Raw genomic sequence first — 22,443 nt, 5'->3', positions numbered from 1 at the left:
CAAGGGAAAGGGGCCCGCGGATGAGAGATCAGAAGAGACCTTGGAAATGAGCAATTTGGTGACCTTTAACAGAAAATGTTGAAAGTACTCTTAAAAATACTATTAAGTCCTGCCCAAGTAAGAGAGTGCTAGTGTCGTCGCTGTTAAGGAAACAGAAGCCATTTAGGAGAACTAAAAGCCACTCAAACCCGTGACTCTAGCCTGCCACATCCCCTTTATTTGTGGGGGGAAAGCACTTATTGAAAACAGTCATTAGTAGTCGGGGCTAACTCAGGTCTCTCCCTTCGAGAGGTGGTTCTGAACTGGAAGCGCTCCTCTCTTCTTCCAGAGGGAAGTTAGCACCCACACCCATGCCCACAATCACTCCTGGAGAACCCACTGCCCTGCCGAGCAATGCCTGATGTTCTTGCCATTGGCTGGCACTCTTGATCAAATACAATTAGCTGCTTCACTTTTCTCTTAAGCAGGACAGCTGGATTACTCATTTAGAAGTGGAATGTAGGCAAGCTGGAGGAGACAGAAGCCGAAGTAACTGACAAGAAATCTGCAGGTGGGCATTTTATCTTTGATTTGTTAATTTTGCATTGTGAATTGTGCCTTGCTTCTCATAGTAAACAGAATAATTTTTGTAAAGTGTGATAACTTAGTCCTACCGTAAGTCTATCTTTTCCATATACACGGTCACTTAAAAAAATGGAGACAGTAAAAAAGTAGAAGGCAGTAAAAGCCATCCGCCAGACAGCCTCTACATTCCTTTATGAGGAGTTTCCTTATGTTATCTGTCTGTAAGTTTAGTCTGATTCTTGTCAACGTGTCTGGGCATGCACCATGTACCCATTTATATTAATTTTTCTATTAGATAAATCTATTTTCTACATAGTCACAGTTCTTCATAAACATAACTTAACAGTGCTGCATCACATTGTATCGAGGATACTTACGGTTTGCCATTCAACCACTTGCCTGCTTTGGGTTTTAAAGAATCGTTCCTATTTTTCTTAGCCTGAGTAATTTTTAAAACATGTAAGGTATGTTTTTTTTTTCCATTCGGGGATCTTGTGTGTGTTTTTGAGGGAGAGCTGAATTTGAGAAGTACACTGTAGACGTGTGGAATTTTGCACACGGGCACCGGAGAGTGTAAGAAGGGGGGAGGGAAGGTAGCCCTGTGGGACCTCCATTCGGGGTTCTCAGCCTGGCTGCACATTCAGGCAGAATGACCTCATGCTGAGATTAGAAAAGTAGTCCCAAGATAAGCGAAGCTTAATTTGTGTTCAAAAGCGTCCCCAGTAGTTGCAGTGGTGGCCAACATAGTCACAGCTGACCGAGGCCATCCGTAGGAATCTTCCGGGTGGTACTAATGGCTAAGCACTGAATGGTCAAAGCTATAAAAACTTTATGTCGTGCAGTTCTGTTTTGCACAATCGAGGTCACCAGAAGTTGGAATCTAGTTGAAGGCACCAGGTTGGAAGTCAGTTCGGTTTCTTGGAAATATTTGCCTGTTTGCTACATGCGGAAGGGGCAAACCAAACCAAAGCCATTGCCTTGGCACTATTCTTCAAAGTCACTCTATGGGCAGATTCGGCTGTCCCCTATGGTTTCTGAGGCGGCAAAACTTTATGCAAGCAGACAGTCTTAACTTTCTCCCTCAGAATAGCTGATGTGTTTGAATGGGGGGGGGGACCAACTACACCCCCAGAGCTCCTACATGAAGTGAAAGCGATATACAATTTTAGGCAAGCCATCCAAACCGCCTCAATATTTTTTAAGTAATGCAAACAGTAATGCGTTGGAAGCGGGGCTCTTGCAGAAATTTATATCATCCACCTCAACCACATTTGCTTCTAATGGACAGCTTGAGAATTTCAATGAACCATTGCTTTAAAGAAGGCACCAGGGTGTCACGGTACTTAAAGTGCTCAGCTGCTCGCCTAAGGGCAGTGGTTTGAAGCCGTCCGTGGGAGGAAGGTGTGGCAGCCTGCTTCCATCGCGGTTGACAGTGGGTGCGCTATGAGTGGGAATTGACAGAAGTCCACACAATTAACACGAACGCTTTAAAGAGATGGGTTTGTTTCTGGTGTTAGTGATTACAAGTTCAAGAGGGAGAGGCTGCAGAATGTTGTCAATATGTAAAAATTTAACCCGATCATCTGCATGCACCTTGCTCAGGCAGACAAACTTCCTTTCGTTTTTTTCAAGATAGGCACTATTATGAGATGGCTTCAAAGTTCATGGAAAAATGGAATGAAAAGAAAATCATGTTGCTTGTACAACTCTTCTTGATGTGATTGAACAAATGAATTGTATGATATTTGCATTATGTCAGTAAAACGGCTTTTTTTAAAAAGGGGAAACCATATATTTCACAAACGTTTAGAAACCTTCTTATAAACTGCGCAATCACAACCACCTCCTAGTTATGGTCGAGACAGATAGGATTTAGCTAGGAGGCAAGAAGTGGGTTTGCCTGGCTTTCCGGGATCACCACAGAAATGGTGTTGATAGCTTCGGAATCCCAGGTCCCCATTAAGGAAAACAGAGCTTAAACCAGAGCTCCGGTTCCTTCCCTCAGGACTGGAGATCAGCCCAAAGGCAGCTGTCTCCATCCCCTCGCGGAGCTGCGGTGGCACCGGAGGTGGAGGCTAACTGCCAAGTCGGTGGGTCAACCAGCGCCGTGGGAGAAAGATGAGCCTCTGAGCGCTCCAGGACCCCCACGAGGCTTGCCGAGTCAGAATTGATTCCGTGGCAGTGGATTCCACCTCGTAACGCGTCTACCACAACCGTTGTTACTAATTGCCCTCGGGTCCAACTCATAGTGACCTTTACGTACAACAAAATGAAGCATTACCTGGGCCTGGGCCATCCTCCCAGGCGTTGTTATGCTTGAACCCTTGCTTAGTCACGGTGTCCAACAAATCCCCTGACCGTTTGCCTCTTCTTCACCGACCTTCCACTTTACCAGGCATGATATCCTATTCCAGGGACGGGTCGCTCCTGCTAACGTGTCAAAAATGTGATCAGGAGGTTGTTTCCTCATCCTCATTCCTCAGGAATATTGTGGCTATCCTTCTAAAACAGTTTGGCTTGCTTTGGCAATTTACGATATAGTCAATATTCTTCACCAGCACAGTAACGCAAACCCACCAATTCTTCCCCAAGCTCACTGCCATCGAATCAAGCCTGACTCAGAGCAACTCTATGGGGACAGGGTAGAAGTTTGGATTACAACTCCGACTAAAGGGAAAATTATCACAACGGAACCAAGAGGCAACGTCTGTGAGTTTCTGAGACTAACTGATTAAGTGATTAGAAAGTCGGGTGATTCTTCTGAGGAGCAGCTGATGGTTTTTAGCTGCCACGTTCGAAGATCACAGCCCCAAACACAGCCGCCATGCCGCCAGGCCTCCTTCCGTTCGTTCCCAGTCTTCTTTGTTCCCTGTCCAGCTCTACATGAGGCAATTGAAAATACCATGGCTTGGGTCAGGCGCAGCTTAGTGCTCCAAGCGACACCTTCTTCTTCAACACTATGTTGGACGGGGTTCTCTAGAGAGACAAGACCAGATTGCTAGTAATTATATATAAATACATTTATAAAGATAGTTATATAATACAAGAAATGAACTGTTAAATTATATACAGATAGATAATACAAGAAATTAACAGTTAAATTATAAAGCAGTGAGACACTAGCAGTCCTTTAAGTCTTGAGAGCCGCCAGTCCCTTTCTGTAGAGAGAGCTGGGCTATATATACCCCGGCAGCAAACAGCAAGGCAGGTCCCCAACTGTCATCAACTGTCGGTCCCCAGCTCCAGAGACGAACATTCCAATCGTGTGGGCTTAAAGGGACCTCAGCTTACAGCGACACAGTCCACAGGCTAGGCATCCCACAGGTAGTGTACCCCTTTAAACTGAGGCACAGAACAGCAAGGCGAGGCTCACCGAGCCATTTATCCCTCTGCCCTTCAGTTAATCCTACTTGTATTTATCGGCCAGGCTGGCACAATAAACTGTCACAAACATCTTAAATAGATCCTGTGCAGATTTGCCCAGTACAATGTGCTATTTGATATTTGACTGCTGCTTCGATGGAGATTGATTGTGCGTCCAAGTAAAAGGAACTCCTTGACACCTTGAATCTTCCCTTTATTCATCATGATGTTGTCTATTGGTCCGGTTGTGAGAATGTTTTAATTTGCTTCGAGTTGTAATCCATACGGATTACTGATTTAGTCTCTGATCTTCATCAAGGGTGCTTCACATCTTCCTGGATTTCAGCAGCAAGACTGTGTCATCGGAATATTGCAGGTTGTCCATGAGCCTTCCTTTAATCCTGAAGCCGCGTTCTAGTCTAGCTTCTGAGTTATTTGCTTAGCATACGGATTGAGTAGGTAAGCTAAAAGGATACAACCCCGGTGCACATCATTCCTGATTTTGAGCCATGCAGTATCCCCTGGTTCTATTCAAATCACGTCTCTTGTTCTGTGTGCAGGTTGCTCGTGAGCACAATTAAGTGTTTTGGAATTTCCATTCTTCATAATGTTATCTGTTTTGTGTGTGATTTATTAATATAGAATTAAAAAATCATTTTTTGGGCCTCATACAACTCTTATCATAATCCATCCATCCATTCATTGTGTAAAGCACAATTGCCCTCAACATTCTCAAAATATTTGCTCTCCACGTAAGTCCCTGGCATCAGCTCCTCATTTTTCCGTTCCCTCCCCACTACCCCCTCCCTCATGAATCCTTGATAATTTATAAATTATTATTATTTTGTTATATCTTACACTGTTCGACGTCTCCCTTCACCCACTTTTCTGGTGTCCGTCCTTCATAATGTTTTCCTTGCTCCACATTATCAAATGCCTTTGTATAGTCAATAAAACAGGAAAACGACTTTGCAGTGATCTTTCTTTCAGCCAAGATTCACTGGACATCAGCAATGGTATTCCTCCTTCCTCTTTTTCTGAATCTAGCTTGAATTTCTGGTCAGTGGACTGTCAGTGTGCTGCTGCACCCTTTACTGAAAACGGGTGGCTGGAAAGAACAGAGGGAATTCCGAATCAGAGTGCAAATGTAGCCTTGGGGGAAGATCCATTTCTGGAGCCCCAGCATTCTTTGATTTCTCAGTGGGGTCCACATTGCATCCATTTTTTCCCCTGTTGGTTCCTGTCTCTGCGTCTACACTGCTCTTTAAAGCCCCAAAGTAATTAGGTTTAGGGCACACCCTACAGTGCCATCGTCTCATAAACACAACAAAGAAAACCCTATCCCCAAATGGTATTACATCCACAGTTAAAAGCCAAATCCACGGACGTCTGCTTGATTACACACACACACACACATTTTTTTTTTTTGGCCTGGGGAGGACAAGGGAAACACTTCAATCCATAACAGCAATTACATAAGAATAATGGTGGAAACATTTCAATAAAAATTTATTTTTATCAAGGGATGGACAGGGAGGGGAGGACATGCTGGCCAACCAAGCTCCAAGGATGATATTCTTGCTCAGAGCTGACAATGCACAGAGAAGACGATAGGGCCAACCCTACCACAAGACACTACTTCCCTCACTTAACCATAGCACTGTGGGCACAACGCTGGAGACACAGTGCAGGGATTGTGCACAATCTGACTCCATCGTGCTGGGGTGAAACACTAAGGGTACGCAACAGAGCAGCAAGGGGAGCAAAGTGTTGAAATACCCAGAGAATATAAAAAATAGACTTTGGAGACAGAGTTTGGTACCCCATCCGACTTGACTAGAAAACACTTATAAAGGCCAACAAACAGACCTTGAACTATTTATAGGTCTTTCCATTTTTGCCAGTGGCTTCTTTTTGTTGTTGCTATTGTTTTATTGACTTGACTTCCTTTGTTGTTTTATTTGGCTTTACCAGGTTTTTACCCTTATTAATGTATCTGCATGTCTATCTAGGCAAGATAGGTGGGATGAATAATTCAGAGATGAAAAGAATGGGACCAATGGTTCCCGGGTAGATATGGGAGAAGGGGAGGTGAGAAAAAGGGAGGGCATGAGGGTGGGTGTGAAACCAACCCAGGACAAGGGAGCAACAAGTAAATTAAAATCAGTGGAGAGAAGGGCATCGGATGCCTAGTGGGGCTTTATCAAGGGCAATGTAGCAGCAAGGAATTACTAAACCCAAATTAAGGCCAAACATGATGGTGGGACAAGAGGAAAGTAAAAGAAAACAGAGGAAAGAACCAGGAGGCAAAGGAAATTTATAGAGGTCTAAATGCAGGCATGTACATATGCAAATATATATATATATCACAATCCATACATTCAGAGCACGTTTGCACATATGCATATATATATAACAAGAGGGGAATAGAACTATGTATTCATATCTATATGTTAAGAATTAAGGTTCTAGATGGATATTGGGCCTTGACTCAAGTACTCTCTCAACAAAAGGATACTTTGTTCTAACAATCTGGCATTCTGTGATGCTCACCTTCCTGACACTATGAGGACAAAATGGGTGCATAAGCAAATGTGGTGAAGAAAACTGATGGTGCACGATTATCAAAAGATATAGCATCTAGAATCAAAGGTTTGAAGATAAACAAGCGGTCATCTAGGTCAGAAGCAACCAAGCCCACATGGAAGAAGCACACCAGCCTGTGTGATTCTGAGGTGTTGAGAGGATCAGGTGTCAGACATCTAAGGCCCAGAACAAAATCATACCCAAGGTGAATGTGGTGAGGGGGCGCATAGAGTGGAGACCCAAAGCCCAACAGTAGACAATTGGACATCCCCCTACAGAGGGGTCGCAGGGAAGAAATGAGCCAGTCAGTGTGCAGTGTAGCACTGATGAACCACATAACTTTCCTCTAGTTCTTTGGTGCTTCCTTCCCCCCACTCTCATGACCTCAGTTCTACCTTACAAATCAGATTAGACCAGAAAATGCACACTGCTACAGATAAGAGCCCCAAATACAGGGAATCCAGGATACATAAATCCCCCAGGGCCAACAATGAGAGTAGAGATACCAGAAAGATTAGGGGAGGGTGGGGGGAGAAAGGAGGACTCAATCACAAGGATCAACCTATAACCCCCTCTTAGGGCGAGGAACAACAGTAAAGTGGGTAAAGGACGACAGAGGATGATGTAAAATATGAAAATAATAATCTATAACTTATCAAGGGTTCATGAGGGAGGTGGGAGCGGACAGGGGAGGGAAGGGGAAGAAATGGGGAGTTGATATCAGAGGCTCAAGTTGGAAGAGAATGCTTTGAAAATGAAGAGGGCAGCATATGTGCAAACGTGCTCGGCACACTGGCTGAATGTATGGATTGTGATAAGAGATGTAAGAGCCCCCAATAGATGCATTTAATAAAAAAGTTATTTTGTCACACCCCTCTTTGGGGTGATGCTTCATTCCAGCCTACATCAGGAATGTGTTTCTTTTGATTCAAATGATCTTGGTCAGGAGCTTGTTAGAGTTCTTCTTGTCAGACACAGTGGGAACACGTTGATCACTTCTCTCCATTAACTTAAAACATTCACGCAGGCCTTTAGACCACAACCCTTCTTGAGTGTTGCTGTGGTCTCCTGGCTAGGTCACTAAAAATACTGCCCTGCCCCCCCCCCTGGTCTTGCTCAGTACATCTATGGAAACATGGAACTGTTGAAAGCAAAAGAAGACATTTTATTTGATAAGCCAAGGAGTGAACTGTGACTCTAGTTGCCAAGGGAGCTCCCTGGGTCCCCGGCCAGGGCTCAATTACAAAGGACTTTTGACCCAGTCCTGGTGGTGTAGTGGTTATGAGTGGTTCTGTGATCTGAAAGATCAGCAGTTTGAAACCAGCAGCCACTCCTCGGGAGAAAGACGGGGTTTTCTACTTCCGTAAAAGAAAGGTTCAAGTCTCAGAGACTAACAGGGACAGGTCTACCCTGCCCTTGACAGTCACTCTGAATCGGCGTTGACTCAATGAGGGAGTTTGGTGTTGCTTGTTGTCTAATTCCTCGCACAGTGACTTAGGACAAGGATTTGTTTGTCGTGCAGTCTCAGTAGTCATGAAGGAGGGCCACAATGGTGGCATTTGGCTCATATGGAGGCGGTTGACTGAGATCTGTTTTCAGCCTTGTGATGTCAAAGGTTCGTTTGAAGACTCTTTGGTTGTTACTAGTGGCGTGGTGGTTATGAGTCGGGCTGCAATATGAAACCAACAGGGGCTCTGCGGGGAAAGACAGGCTTTCTCCTCCCTGAAAGAGTCTCAGACGTACAGGAGCATTTCTACCCTGCCCCATAGGGACGCTGTGAGTCACTATTGACTCAATGGCAGGGAGCGCATGACTTTTGGACCAGGTCGGTTGAAGTCAGTTTTATGACCCTAGTTTCTTATTTTTCATTTAAGCAGGAAGTTAGTGGTTTGTCTAAAAAGGGAACAGCTAAGTCATTAACGCTTTCTCTAGCAAAGGAGGCAAGAAACGGCTGCCAATCTGGTCTCAGAAAAATTGGAAAGAAAAAAAATAATAAAAATAACAATGGGAAACAAACAAGAAAGGCAAAGAAATATACTCACATAAATCGGTTTAACAATGTTTTTATTATGTCTATATCATTGGCATTTAAATGACTTAAACATGGTATTAATGGCTAGTAATTAGCACAACACAACAATTAGAGGAAAAGCTGGTCACAACAGGCTCAGAATGGGAATATGTTTTAAAATAATTTTTTGACAAATTTAAATTTCAATTGCTATTTCAGTTGTTATTATCTTTTTGTTTTGAGTTGTGTAGCCCTTTATTAGCAACTAAAATAGAAGGTATCTGTTGTACAATATGGGTAATAATCGACTGTAGTAGGAGGTTTATTATATTCTAATACAGATCACTTATAAATGCAATTTTTTATTAAAAAGCTTCCACCCTTTGTTTGTGTACAATTTGCAAAACTATTCTGAAAGCGGAATATATGTGCACAAGTCTGCAAAGAGTGCAAATTTAGGATATGGTAAATGCTTTGAAAGTTACGTTCAACAAACGTCCACAACTGGGCTTTTACACTGCCGTATTTTTGACCCAAATATTTTGATGCCAGCCTTCCTTCCACTGCCCTAAACAACAAAGCATTTTTCAAATGAGTTGAAATTAAGGAAGGACTACACCTACTAGAAAAGAAGAGAAGAAAGTTGTATTAGTTTGAGGTTTCAGAATCCCTCCAAACCAAGAAGAGTGTCTTTGTAAGGGTATGAGTATGTGCAGGGGCTGCCCCTGAGGAGTCAAAGCTTCAGTGGACTGTGAGTGCTCCAGCTGCGTAACTCACTGAACTGTCTTGCCAGCTTCTACACTGGCCGGACTGGGCATAGTTCAGAAAGGAAAAGCTCACATTCATTCCATTCTTCTGCAGCTCCGTGATAGCATTTACTAACACCCATGGGATGTCTGCCACATCTGGTATTACGGTATTTCTTCAAGTGCTAAAAGGTACAGGGTCTAATTGTTCTATAATACGCATGCCCTTTTTATCTAGATGCTCAATGGATCTATAAATCTCCCCCTGGGATTCATCATAGTAACTGTAACGGAACCTTTGGCCCCAATGGCAGAAATCAGAAGAAACCACAAAGAGATTACTAGGATCCGCTAGATATTTACTGAAGAGTTTTCCGAATTCCTGTTCTTTTGACTCACTCAGAGCTCCAACCAGTACAGGAATAATGGTAAACTCATCCTTATGGCTTTCCACGGCCTTAGCTGTACAAGGCAAATGCATTTCAATACTGTGTGCATCTCCATCTGTCTGCAGAGACCTGCGTTCAAACATCCCTGTTTTCCATAGCTCTCCGTAAATTTTTTGGTCAATTCAAAGGTCATACAGAGGTGTTCTGTGTATGTCCACACTGGAAAGCGCACGTCGAGAAAGGGGCACGTGATGACAAGGCCCGAGGATGAAAATCCTACGGGTAATAGGTGGATCCACTTGTTTGTAAGCACGGGCAGCACAAGATCCACAGTACGTATATCCCGCATGGGGTGCAATAATGGGTCTAGCAGGTCTTTCTGTTGACTGTACTTGTGAAAGCCAGCCTTCTAGCTGTGCATTCAGCTGAGGTCCTGAGGCTGTGTACCAGCTCCCGGCGTGACTGGCTTCCCGGCAGACCACTCGGTTGGACATCTTGGTGCCCCTGCCGCCTATGGTGCGCGAGGATGAATGAGGCGGCGGCAGCGGGCAGGGTTCCGTGAGGGGAGGAGACGCAGCGGGCCCAGCCCAGGAGGAGGCGGCAGCGGGGAGGGCTGTTATGTTATTGTTTCTTTTTTTTTTTCTTACTGCAAACATGCACTCCTTATGCCTTATTTAGTTGTATGGAAATACTAAATGCGGATAGCTCCAACAAATGAAATTATTGTCATTTCATAATGAGGTGGCTAGAAATCAAATTGAGTGCCAGCTCTCGGGCAAGATTTCTTTTTCTGAGAGTTCTAGAGCAAGGCCCTTGTCTCTCTGGACCTTCCTTTGAGATGTCTTCATGTAGCTAGACGTCTTTCTGTCCTCCTCATTTCTTGCTCACTTGCTTTTTCTTTTATCTTTCAGAAGAGGTTGATTCAAGTTGCCCTTTTCTATAATTCAGTCTCATTCACATATCAAAGACTACTCATTCCCAAATAGGATTATAACTACAGGCAGAACCCACCCTTACTGCTATTGACTTGGCTCCAACCCATAGGGACCCCATAAACTAAAGTTGCAAACTGCTCCCTGGCGTTTCTGACATGGTAAATCTGTGTGGGAGCAAGCTGGTGGGTTCAAACCGCTGACCTTGTGGTTAGCAGCCCAATGAGCGACCCACACCATCACCAGAGCTCCATAGCCACACGCACAGAGGTTAGAATCAACAAACACCTGGTTTTGAGGAAAGAAAACTACCAGAAATTCAAACTGAATTCAGAAGAAGACATCAAATGAAGGATATCATTGCTGATGTCAGATTAATCCTGGCTAAAAGAAGAGACTGCCAGAAGATGTTTACCTGCATTTTATTGATTATGCAAAGGCATTTGACGGTGTGGATAGTAACCAATTATTGATAGCATTGTGATGAATGGACATTCACGTATGCGTAAATGAGCTCCTATGGGACCTGTACATAGACCAAGAGGCAGTTCATGGAACAGACCAAGGGAATACCATGTAGTTCACAATCACGCTTTCACCATACTTACTCCATCAGTTGGCTGAGCACATACTCCAAGAAGTTGGTCTATATGCAGAAGGAGGAGAGGAAAGCTCCTTAACAACCTCCAATGTGCACACGCACAATTTTGCTTGCGAAAAGTGAATTAAGAATATGCAAAACACTGACGAATATGGAGGATTGCGCGATGATCTCATTTACATTGTTTGTTTCCGTCCAGCTGGCTCTGACTCACCGTAACTTCAGCGAGTTGGGCTAGTCCAGCAGCCAAATTGGATCATGCAGAGACAGGCAAGCCCTGGGCTACTCAGCGTAGCTGTGAGCCTTATCAAATCTATATCAGAAATCCTTTAGTAAGGGATCAGTGCCTTCCTTAGGGTACTGTCCCTTTTGCACAGGAATTACTTATGTTTGGGTCTCATTTACTAGACCTAGAGGTCCTGAGGACAGAGTCTTTGTACACAGTCAGCACATGAACTCCATGAAAAATGTGCATCCTTGATCTATCAAGGAGTATGGATTGGATGCACATCTGTCCCTATTCAACGTGTTACCTTCTTGATATTCATTGACCTCTGAAAGCATGGTGTGCTAATTGACAACATTTAAAGGAAGTCAAGACCAGTTGCTGCTGAGTCATCGTTGACTACTGGCAGCTCCATGTGTGTCAGTAGGACCATGCTCCACAGGACTGTCGAAGGGCACCTCTGGTGGACGCACACAGCCAATCATTTTTTAAATTGCTGAATGTTTTAACTGTTGGCACTACTCAGGGACCCTGTTTTTAAGAAAGATTGGATTGGATTGATCCTAGTGGATCGATGGCATAGGACTGCCTGGGTGGCAGTATGACCTGGTTCATTTGGCAACGAATCCTGGTTATTAAATAAACGTCCAGGAACGGGAGCCTCAGTGGTGAGTCTGAGCCAAGGAATCCCAGTGTTTGAAGGATCCCTGGGATGAGCTGGGTCAGACACAAAAACATTTTGTACAAAGTCCTCATGGGATAAATGTTAAAGCAGGTAAGGTTGAAAAGAGAAGTAGTAGGGAGAGAGGAGAAAAGAAGATGGGAGAGAGATGATATGGGAGAAGATGGAAACCTTTTGCTCCAAAAGTTTAAAGACTAATTAACCTGGAAGAATTGAAAAGAACCCAGCCCACCACAGCCTCATGGTGCATTCTAAAAAGATATATTTTATGTGAAAAATGACTATTTCCTATACAAGCATACTCTGTGAGGCTCAGCGATCGCACTGTGGTTTCTTTTTGTCTTTAGCACAGAAAGTTATCTAAAGAATGTTTAACCTCCAGCACAGACAATGTAATCTAAAGAAGACTTGGCCGCATAGCAGATTCTTTAACAAGTACATGGTTTTCTTTTGAGTTTTACCTTACAGCCATTCGTGTGCTTACATGTTTTCTAAGAGATTTAAATGGTCACCGAGACACATTCCTGCTGGGCAGCTTGTGACACGGATATTTTTGCATCAATAACATCATTTCCCTCACTGTTTCGAGTGCAATGTCACTGGGGCCCCCTTTTGCAGTTGTGTCCCCATTCCTATGCCATTGACCCTACTTTCCTCTCTTCAGACCTTAGATTTAAATTTCAATCAGGAGATTTGCAGGGAAAATGTACCAGGGTTACTTTGTTTAAAAGACCACAAAGAAAATTCTGCTCCCCTCCCCAGAAGATATTTATTCTGAGACATAAAACAAGCAAACATGGAAGAATGCATGAACAGAGAGAGCTACAGGGCTGCCCCACCCAGAGCCAGATTGACCCCTCCCGGGAAGTGGGCATGGCGGAATGCTGAACTGAACCTACAGGTTGGGGAGAGGGGCCGGTATGACACACCACATGGAGGCAGGCCTGGAGGAAGGAAGAGGAAGAGAGCCGGACTGGACCCCACGCTGGCACACCAGGTTCAGAGGGACGTCCCTGCGGGGAGCTAATGGGACCTATAGGGGACTGGAGAACCCACTATAGCACGTGTCAAGATGTCCCCTTACTGGAGCAGACTGCGAAAGAGGACATTTCTGGGGTCACACGGTGGGGAGGCAACGAGGTCTGAACCCCCCCAAAATGGAGCGAACCAAGAAGGGAGCATACCAGACTAGCAGCTGGAGCGAGGCAGAGCTTCTAAGCCCCTGAGGAGCTCCCAAGGGGTGCTCCAGGCCTGGAGGGGCAGCTCCTGGACAGTCATGAAGGCCAATGAGCAGACCCAGGATGTATATATATTTCTTCTCTCTTTTTTTAAAAAAAATTTTTTTTCTTCAACAAATTTAAAATCCCAAAGGAATTGCTGTTATGTAGTGTTGTTCCATGCATTATGAAATAGAACTCCATGTTTTGTTTTGTCTGTTGTTTTTACAGAAGCAGGTCGCCAGGCCTCTCTTCGAAGGTTCCTCTAGGCAGGCTCAAACTGCCCAATTTTAGGTGCACAATTGAGTGCAGAGCATTTGTGACACTTAAGGACCTTGATGTAAAGTAAAATTCCAAACTTGAAACTCACTGCCATAAAGTCAATTCTGACTCATGGAGACACGATCTGACAGGGCGGAACTGCCTTTGTGGGTTTCCAAGACTGTAGCTTTTTATGGGGGCAGAAAGCTTCATCTTTCTCCTACAAAACGACTGGTGGCTTTGAACCACTAACTTTGCAGATCTCAGCCCAGCACTTCTTTACTAGGGTTTCTGATGTAAAGTAAGGGGGTTGGAAAATAGTTATATTTGCTCCCTCACTGGTCACTTAATTGAGCACTTTCGTGAACTCACAACTGAGCTAGGGCCTCCGGCTACTGTGGTAGACTCGTCTGACCCTTTTCTTGCCTATTGCAGACAGTCCAGGGAGTGGGGAAGGGCGGGAATTAGTTCTGCCCTGGGAGGCCCTGACACAGCAGCTGGCCTAGATCTGGAGGGACTGTGGCTTTTTCTGGAGGAAGTAATGTCTCAAAAAGAATCGAAAATTGGGTGAGAGCCAGGGACATGATCTGCAGGAGCACAGAGTGAAGAGACGAGAGAGAGCGGATGGGCACTGGCAGTATTTCACACAGCGAAGGCAGGTTCTGCTTGTGAGAGGAAAGATTCTGGATATAGGAGCCATATGGCAAAGAGTCCGGGCTTTGTCCCCCATTCTGAAGCGATGAGGGGTGATGTAGCTCTGGCTACTGTATGGAGAACAGATCGGCACAGCCTGAGTGGAAGCAGAGCACTGTGAGGCTGCTTCTCTTGTCCTGGTGGAGTGCTTGAGCTGATCTCTGTGATGGAGGGAAGAGCTAGTGGAGATCTTTGGGTAATGAGATGATGTATCCCAAGAAGAAGCCACTGGGTAGCATCTCAGAGAGCCAACAGCTGCATGTGTTAATCATTTTCACCACTAGGGGCATGTTGCTCCCTTAGATGCTTTCTATAACTCAGAAAGTTTGACCTCTTGCTGGTTTACTCCAAAGGGTTTCCATGACATCTCAGTGCCTCTATATCATTCCACGGGAGTGCTGGGTGGTGCCTCTGTGGATTAGATGTTGGGCCACTAACCACAAGGTCAGTATTTAAAACCCAGATAAAGCTGTCTGTTCCTATAAAGATTTGCAGGCTCAGAACGCCTGTGTAGGGTCGCCATGAGTGGGAATCCACTGGATGTTGCTGTTGATCCGCGCCCTCGAGTTGGTTCTGAATCATAGCAACCCTATGCCCAACAGGAAGAAACACCACATGGCCCTGTGCTATCGTCACAATTGTTCTTTTGTTTGAGCCCCCGTGTCAATTCAGTTCATCTTGTTGAGAGTCTGTCTCTGTTTTGCCGCCCTGCTTACTCTACAGGATGTCCTTTTCCAGGGACTGGTCTCTCCTGATAACAGGTCCAATGGAGGGGAGATGACCAAGACTTGCCATCTTTGCTTCTAAGGAGCATTCTGGCTGTACTTCTTCCAAGACAGATATGTTTATTCTTTTGGCAGTCCATGGTGATTTCAAAATTCTCTGCCACCATCATAATTGAAATGCATTGGGTCTTTTTTGGTCTTCTTTATTCAATGCCTAACTTTCACATGCATATGAAGTGTTAAAAAACATTACGGCTTGAGTCAGGCACACCTTAGTCCTCACTAAGATAATAGTAGGCTTTGTTTTTATATCATTGCAGGGTAAAAATGGTAGTTGGAAAATTACTTTGTAAATAATTCCCTGACTCTAGGAAGTGAATTAAACAGTCAAGTTTGAAATGTGCATATAGGAGAGAATAGAGAGAGAGGGAGTTTTCATTTGACTAAGTGGGCAGGGGAATGGACAGCCTTAGTCACCTCTACTGTGGAAAAGGAGGGCCCTGGTGCTGACATGATCCATCAGAAATTATTGGGAAACACTTGTCCTTCCTCTTCTTGGAGTTCTGGCTTGGGAATTAGATTCAGCCAGAACGAATCCACGACTCTACAACTTTATTACATCAGAAATATAATTAATATCATGTAGCACCAAATTTCCTTAATATGCTGCTGGGGTGCAATAGAAAAAAATTATCATCAGCATTGTAGACTCACAGAATAATTATTAACCACGAAGAGCTGAGAAAACTTGTGAGAACCAGAGGGAAGCTAGCACTCAGTCACAATAATGCTGGTAGAAAAAGAAATGAAGTCACATATGCAAAGCACAGAGCTCTCCTGTTTTCAAAAATCATTTTATTAGGGGCTCATACAGCTCTTATCGTAATCCATGCATACATCAATTGTGTAAAGCACATTTGTACATTCATTGCCCTCATCGTTCTCAAAACACTTCCTCTCCACTTAAGCCTCTCGAATCAGCTCCTCATTTTCTCCCCTCCCCGCTCTCCCCTACCTCATGAACCCTTGCTAATTTATAAATTATTGTCATATCTTGCCCTGTCCGACATCTCCCTTCGCCCACTTCTCTGTTGTCTATCCCCCAGTGAGGAGGTCACATGTAGATCCTTGTAATTGATTCCCCCTTTCCAACCCACCCTCCCTCTACCCTCCCAGTATCGCCACTCACACCCCTGGTCCTAAAGGGATCACCCACCCTGGATTCCCTGTGTTTCCAGTTCCTATCTGTACCAGTGTACATCCTCTGGTCTAACCAGACTTGCAAGGTAAAATTGGGATCATGATAGTGGGGGGAGGGGGAGGAAGCATTTAGGAACTAGAGGAAAGTTGAATTTTTCATTGTTGCTACATCGCACCCTGACTGGTTCATTTCCTCCCCAAGACCCTTCTGTAAGGGAATGTCCAGTGGCCTACAAATGGGCTTTGGGTCTACACTCTGCACTCCCCCCCTCCTCATTCACTATGATAAGATCTTTTTGTTCTGATAATGCCTGATCCCTTCGACACCTCGTGATCACACAGGCTGGTGTGCTTCTTCCATGTGGATTTTGTTGCTTCTGAGCTAGATGGCTGTTCGATTACCTTCAAGCCTTTAAGACCCAGACACTATATCTTTTGATAGCTGGGCACCATCAAATTTCGTCACCACATTTGCTTATGCACCCATTTGTCTTCAGCGATTGTATCATGGAGGTGAGCACACATGATATGATTTTTTGTTCTTTGATGCCTGATAACTGATCCCTTCAGAACCTCGTGATCACACAGGCTGGTGTGCTCCTTCCACGTGGGCTTTGTTGCTTCTGAGCTAGATGGCCGCTTGTTTAGCTTCAAGCCTTTAAGACCCCAAATGCTATATCTTTTGATACCCGGGCACCATCAGCTTTCTTCACCACATTTGTTTATTCACCCGCTTTGTCTTCAGTGATTGTGTCGGGAAGGTGAGCACCATAGAATTCCAATTTCAGAGCTCTCCTTAAATGTGCTATTTGCATTGAATTTGTATCTATTTGTTTCTTGTTATGTTGCGGTGGCTGAGTGTCAATAGTTAGGTTGAAAATGGAAGAAAAGAGAAATTTAGGAGACTAGTGGAGACAGAAACTAGGAGATTTGGCAAAGACAGATGGAAAGAAAGGTGTCAGAGGTAATAGCATATGCTTTGAGACCAAGAGACACCCTCCACATGCTCGGAAATAAACCTTTCACTAGGGGTTAGCCTCTGCCACATTGCTGGGGAAGTCCTGTCTAGGCGGTACAAATGATTAAGTGCCTAGATGTGCTAACTGGAACATTGGTGGTTCCAATCTACCCAGAGGTACCTTGAAAGAAAGGCCTGGCAATCTACTTCTGGAATATCCGCCCTTGCAAACTCTGTGGAGCACAGGTCTACTCTGACGCATGTAGGGCCATCCTGTGCCCGAGTCTAATTCTTGACAACCAGTGTTTTCACACCCCTGGCATGAATTTTTCTTGGGGATCATTTGCTCCTTCAAAATAACACAAGGAAGCATAACATTCTGAGAATACTTCAATCCCCAGGGAGCAATTAGCCTCAAATATATCAGTAACCCGCAGACACCATTCCGTACAAAAAAAATTTCAAGTAAGGACTTCTGTTGAGAATTTGTAAACTGACAGATGAAGTGAACAGAGGGGGAAAAAAACCCTCATCAGCAGAGGAAAGAGAACCCACGAGGATTGTTAAATTGCCTATCGAACGCCGAAAGAGAGGGAAAGAATCAGACAGTTGGGCAAGATGGCACTTTCTAGTCAGTCATTTTTCATACATGCCCTAACGATAGTCCGGGCAAGACACATCTTGAGAGCCTCTTCTGCATTTAGAAATGCGCGCTTGAAGTGGTTTATGTCTTGTTACCATATATTTCCTGTGGTCTGAGTAAACTTTTCCTTTTAAGGGAAGAAGGCCCAGCCAGTTTGGCCTGCCTGTCTAGCCCCACCCAATCTAGGCCCCAAAGTCACTGTTTGATGCAGTCCCAGCAGCCTGAAGCACAGCACAGCCAAGTGGGCTGAAGGCTCTAGAGTGTCGCAGAGTCTGAGACAAGGGCTGCAAGGAGAGGGAGACAGAGGCAAGCTGAATTGTGGCACTGTGGCAACGTGTGGCACCGTCGTCTGTGACTGACAACTCAGCTATGACTGGGCAAAACATTGGCTGCTCCTGGCCATCTTCATGACCATTGTTAAGTTTGAGCGCATTGTTGTAGCTATTGTGTTGGTCTAGCTCACTGAGTTTCCCTCCACTTCACCCGACATTATGTCCATCTCCATCAACTGGCATCTCTTGAATGTGCCGCAAGTAGGAGAGGCAAAGCTTCCTCATCTTTACTTGTAAGTATCATTCTGACTGTATTTCTTCTAAGACTGATTTGTTCATTCTTCTGACAATCCACCGTATACTCAATATATATATTTTAAAACATTTTATTAGGGGCTCATACAACTCTTATCACAATCCATACATATACATACATCAATTGTATAAAGCACATCTCTACATTCTTTTCCCTAATCATTTTCTTTTTTTTTTCCTTTTCTTTTTTTACATTTTATTAGGGGATCATACAACTCTTATCACAATCCATATATATACATATATCAATTGTATAAAGCATGTTCGCACATTCCCTGCCCCAATCATTCTCAAAGCATTTGCTCTCCACTTAAGCCCTTTGCATCGGGTCCTCTTTTTTTTCCCCTCCCTCCCCGCTCCCCCCTCCCTCATGTGCCCTTGGTAATTTATACATTGTTATTTTGTCATATCTTGCCCTATCCGGAGTCTCCCTTCCCCCCCTTCTCTGCCGTCCCTCTCCCAAGGAGGAGGTCACATGTGGATCCCTGTAATCAGTTCCCCCTTTCCAACCCACTCACCCTCCACTCTCCCAGCATCGCCCCTCACACCCTTGGTCCTGAAGGTATCATCCACCCTGGATTCCCTGTGCCTCCAGCCCCCATATGCACCAGTGTACAACCTCTGCCCTATCCAGTCCTGCAAGGTAGAATTCGGATCATGGTAGTTGTGGGGAGGAAGCATCCAGGATCTGGGGGAAATCTGTGTTCTTCATCGGTACTACCTCGCACCTTGACTGACCCATCTCCTCTCCTAAACCCCTCTCTGAGGGGATCTCCAGTCGCCAACACTTGGGCCTTGGGTCTCCACTATGCACTTCCCCCTTCATTCAATATGGTATATATATATATTTGTTGCATGATGCCTTATACCTGGTCCCTTTAGCACCTCGTGATCGCACTGGCTGGTGTGCTTCTTCCATGTGGGCTCTTTTGCTTCTGAGCTAGATGGCCGCTTGTTCACCTTCAAGCCTTTAAAGACTCAATATATTTTTTAACAGCCACATAATTTGGGTACATTCATTCTTGTCTTCCTTTTGTAATGTCTAGCTTTTGCATGCACATGAGGTGACTGACTGGATCGGCACTAAAATGTTGACACCAACTATTAAGATTTGGAATTGGATATGTTGGAATTGGAAATGATAATGTCATAGGGCATTGGCTTTAGAACTAATATAGGAAATCAAGATAAATGAAATTTGGAAGTTATTTTGGTAGTTTCTGAACTTTCTCTGCGCGGTGGACTGGAATCAGTAAGAGGGCCAGAGGAATCCACTAATGTAGGCCAACATTACGAGCCCCATTCTGTTGGATTCTTAAAGATTCTGAGGAGAGAGATGGTGATGAATAGCCAGACAACTTGCTGATTAAAGAACCAATTAGCTTAGGCAATTAATCAAATACTCTGTCCATTGGGTTCCCCTTAGGGACTCTCTGACAGACTGATGAGGAAATTACCTTCTGAAGCCAGCTGCACCCTGGCTATAAGAGTTCACTCAGATCTTTACACTGATGGAAAACAGAAGCCCAACACAAGGGAAGTTCCTCAAGGCCTTTGAAATATAAATGAAAATAACTGAAATGAAACATCTTTGGGATGAGGAACTGAGTTGGTTGGCCTTCAGACTTCCAGAATAAGTGGGGGTGGGAGAACATCACAAGGTTCTGTTTCCATGGAGTCAGCACTTCAGAATATTCTGCTACTCCATTTCTTCTTCCACCCTGTCTGCTCTAATGTGCCCCAGTGAGCAGGCCACCAGGCGAATGCTCATTTGACTCCTGAATGCTATGTATTTTCCCCTACCTCTACCTCTGTGAAACTATTCAGTCATCACCACACCCCCTGTTGGAAGGCAGCCAATGCCCATGCACAACAGAATGAAATGCTGCCTGGTCCAAAGCACCATTCCCAAGATTCGCTGGGTATGGAACTATGGTGATCCATAGCATCTTTATTAGTTGGTTTTCAGTAGTAGATCCACTAGCTCATTTCAGTCTGGAAGTTCTGTTGTAACCTACTTGGGTTCATAGCAAGATGCAAGTTTCCATTGATAGATGAATGGTGACTGTCTACGAGGGACAATGGTCAGTAATCAACTCAGGCCTCCTGCAAAGAAGGCGTGTTAGTCTGCGTAGACTAGAGAAACAAATTCACAAACATGCATACGTGTCTAAGAGAGAGTCTTCTATAAAGGGTCATTGTACAGTAAGAAAACATCCCAACCCAGTCCAGTCCAAGCCCATAACCAATATTGGTCCATATGTCTGATACCAATCTATAAAGTCCTCTTCAGACTCATGGAATACATGCAATGATGCCAAATACAGGAGGATCACAGGCCAGTGGGTACAAAGTATTTGTACCCAGTGGCTCTGTAAGCATCTCAGCACTGGCTGGGGTCTCCATGTGGTTCCTCCAGTCCCCAGGGCATGGGGTCTGTCAACATAGTGCCACGTGTCTTCTCAGTAAAGCATCTCCAAGGGAGTCATCAGAGAAAGAGAGAGAGTCTCCCATCTCTCAGGAAGAAATACAGGAATTCCTAGAATCCTCACGGGAAGGCCATGCTCACACAGAGGCCTCATTGGCCCTCACCTGATTGACAGACTAGACTCCACCCCTTCACTTTTAATCTTCTCAAGTCCCCAATTGACACCAGATTATGTGACTACCACAGAAGATGTGGAAGATTAATGGTGAGCTATTGCCCTGTGGTGGCATAGTGGTTATGAGTTAGGCTGCTAACTGCAAGGTCAGCAGTTCGAAACCACCAGCTACTTCTTGAGAGAAAGAGTGGGCTTTATCCTTCCATAAAGAGTTACAGTCTCAGAAACCCACGGGGCGTTTCTACCCTTTTCTATAAGATTGCCAGGAGTCAGCAACAAATTGATGGCGTTGCATTTGCCTTTTGGTTTATTGAGCAGAAGCTGTTTGATGTAAGTGAGGATGAGGAAGAAGAGCCCAATGGGGTTGTACACTGCATCACCAAATTCCATGATTCTCTATCCAATGCTTATGTGTTAAGAGCCTACCAAACTGACTCTCATTTGAGTAGTGTTTACCGACTCCCTCAACTCCTTACCAAGTCCCTCAGACGGCACATTCTGCATCATGAAGATGGGCAACGTCTTCCCATAAATGATGCTTGGAGTAATTGCGAAACCCTGGTCTGAGATTTTCAGGCCACACCTGATAACTTGTTCTTGTAAATGGGGACTGGTCAGACAGGAAAAGAATCATTTGGCCTCAGGATGGCGAATATCATCTAGCCATGATCAACTGGCCTTAGGAGGCATTATTTAGGAGGCAAGAATGGCTGGTAAAGACCTGGACACTAGAGGCTTAGGGAGCTTTCTGCTTAGGGAGAACATTCATTCTCTGGGGATATGGAAGCTTCATTCTGGGAACATTCCTAGGCCTTGCCCACTGCATCCCTTTATTTGTATGCTTTTAGGGCTCATATAAATCTGCAGCGGAAGTATGGGAAATAAAACTCGTGGTAAATTCTGCGTGTTCTCCCAACAAATTATCAAACCCAAGAGGCAGTCAGAACATTGGGGTGTCGGGTGGACTCCCTAAACTTATAGCTAGCACCTGTGTACTTGGCAATCTGAAGGATGGTGTATTAGTCTAGGTACTTTAGAGAAACAAATCCACAGAAATTTGTGTGTAAGAGAGAGTTTTATATAAAGGGTAAATGCACATCAAGAAAACATCCCAACCCAGTGCTGCCCAAACCCACAAGTCCAACATTAACCCATTAACCCAAATGTCCGACACCAATCCACAAAGTTCTCCTCCACCTCACAAAATGCACACTATGATTCCAACTGCAGGAGGAAAGCCGAATCAGTGAATGTGTACGCATCTCAGCGCTGGCAGGGGTCTCCACATGGCTGCTCCAGCACCCAGGGCTGCATCGGGATAGGTCCATGTGATTTCTCCTTGGGGATGTCTTGCAGGAAGTCAACCTTGCCAGCTGAAGCAGGGAACTGGCTAAGGTAGCTGCACCCTGGTCCAACCATAAGAAAGCAAGAGACCAGAGAACAAGAAAGGTGAGGC

The 22,443-nt window shown here is 44.7% G+C and overlaps 1 protein-coding gene and 1 pseudogene across 1 annotated transcript in view; one reads left to right on the top strand and one right to left on the bottom strand.

Moving 5' to 3' along the window:
* The first annotated feature begins 359 nt into the window (after positions 1–359).
* Positions 360–22,443, top strand: part of CYSLTR2 (cysteinyl leukotriene receptor 2) — a 41,815-nt gene continuing 19,731 nt past the window's right edge. The window contains exon 1 of the mRNA XM_075532928.1: positions 360–550. The gene's annotated coding sequence lies outside the window, so the exon portion shown is untranslated. The remainder of the gene's footprint in view (positions 551–22,443) is intronic.
* Positions 9,230–10,189, bottom strand: LOC142427356 (protein MEMO1 pseudogene; annotated as a pseudogene).

Source organism: Tenrec ecaudatus, chromosome 15 (genome assembly GCF_050624435.1).
Source record: "Tenrec ecaudatus isolate mTenEca1 chromosome 15, mTenEca1.hap1, whole genome shotgun sequence".
NCBI lineage: Eukaryota > Metazoa > Chordata > Mammalia > Afrosoricida > Tenrecidae > Tenrec > Tenrec ecaudatus.
This window is presented reverse-complemented; position numbering and strand designations above follow the sequence as displayed.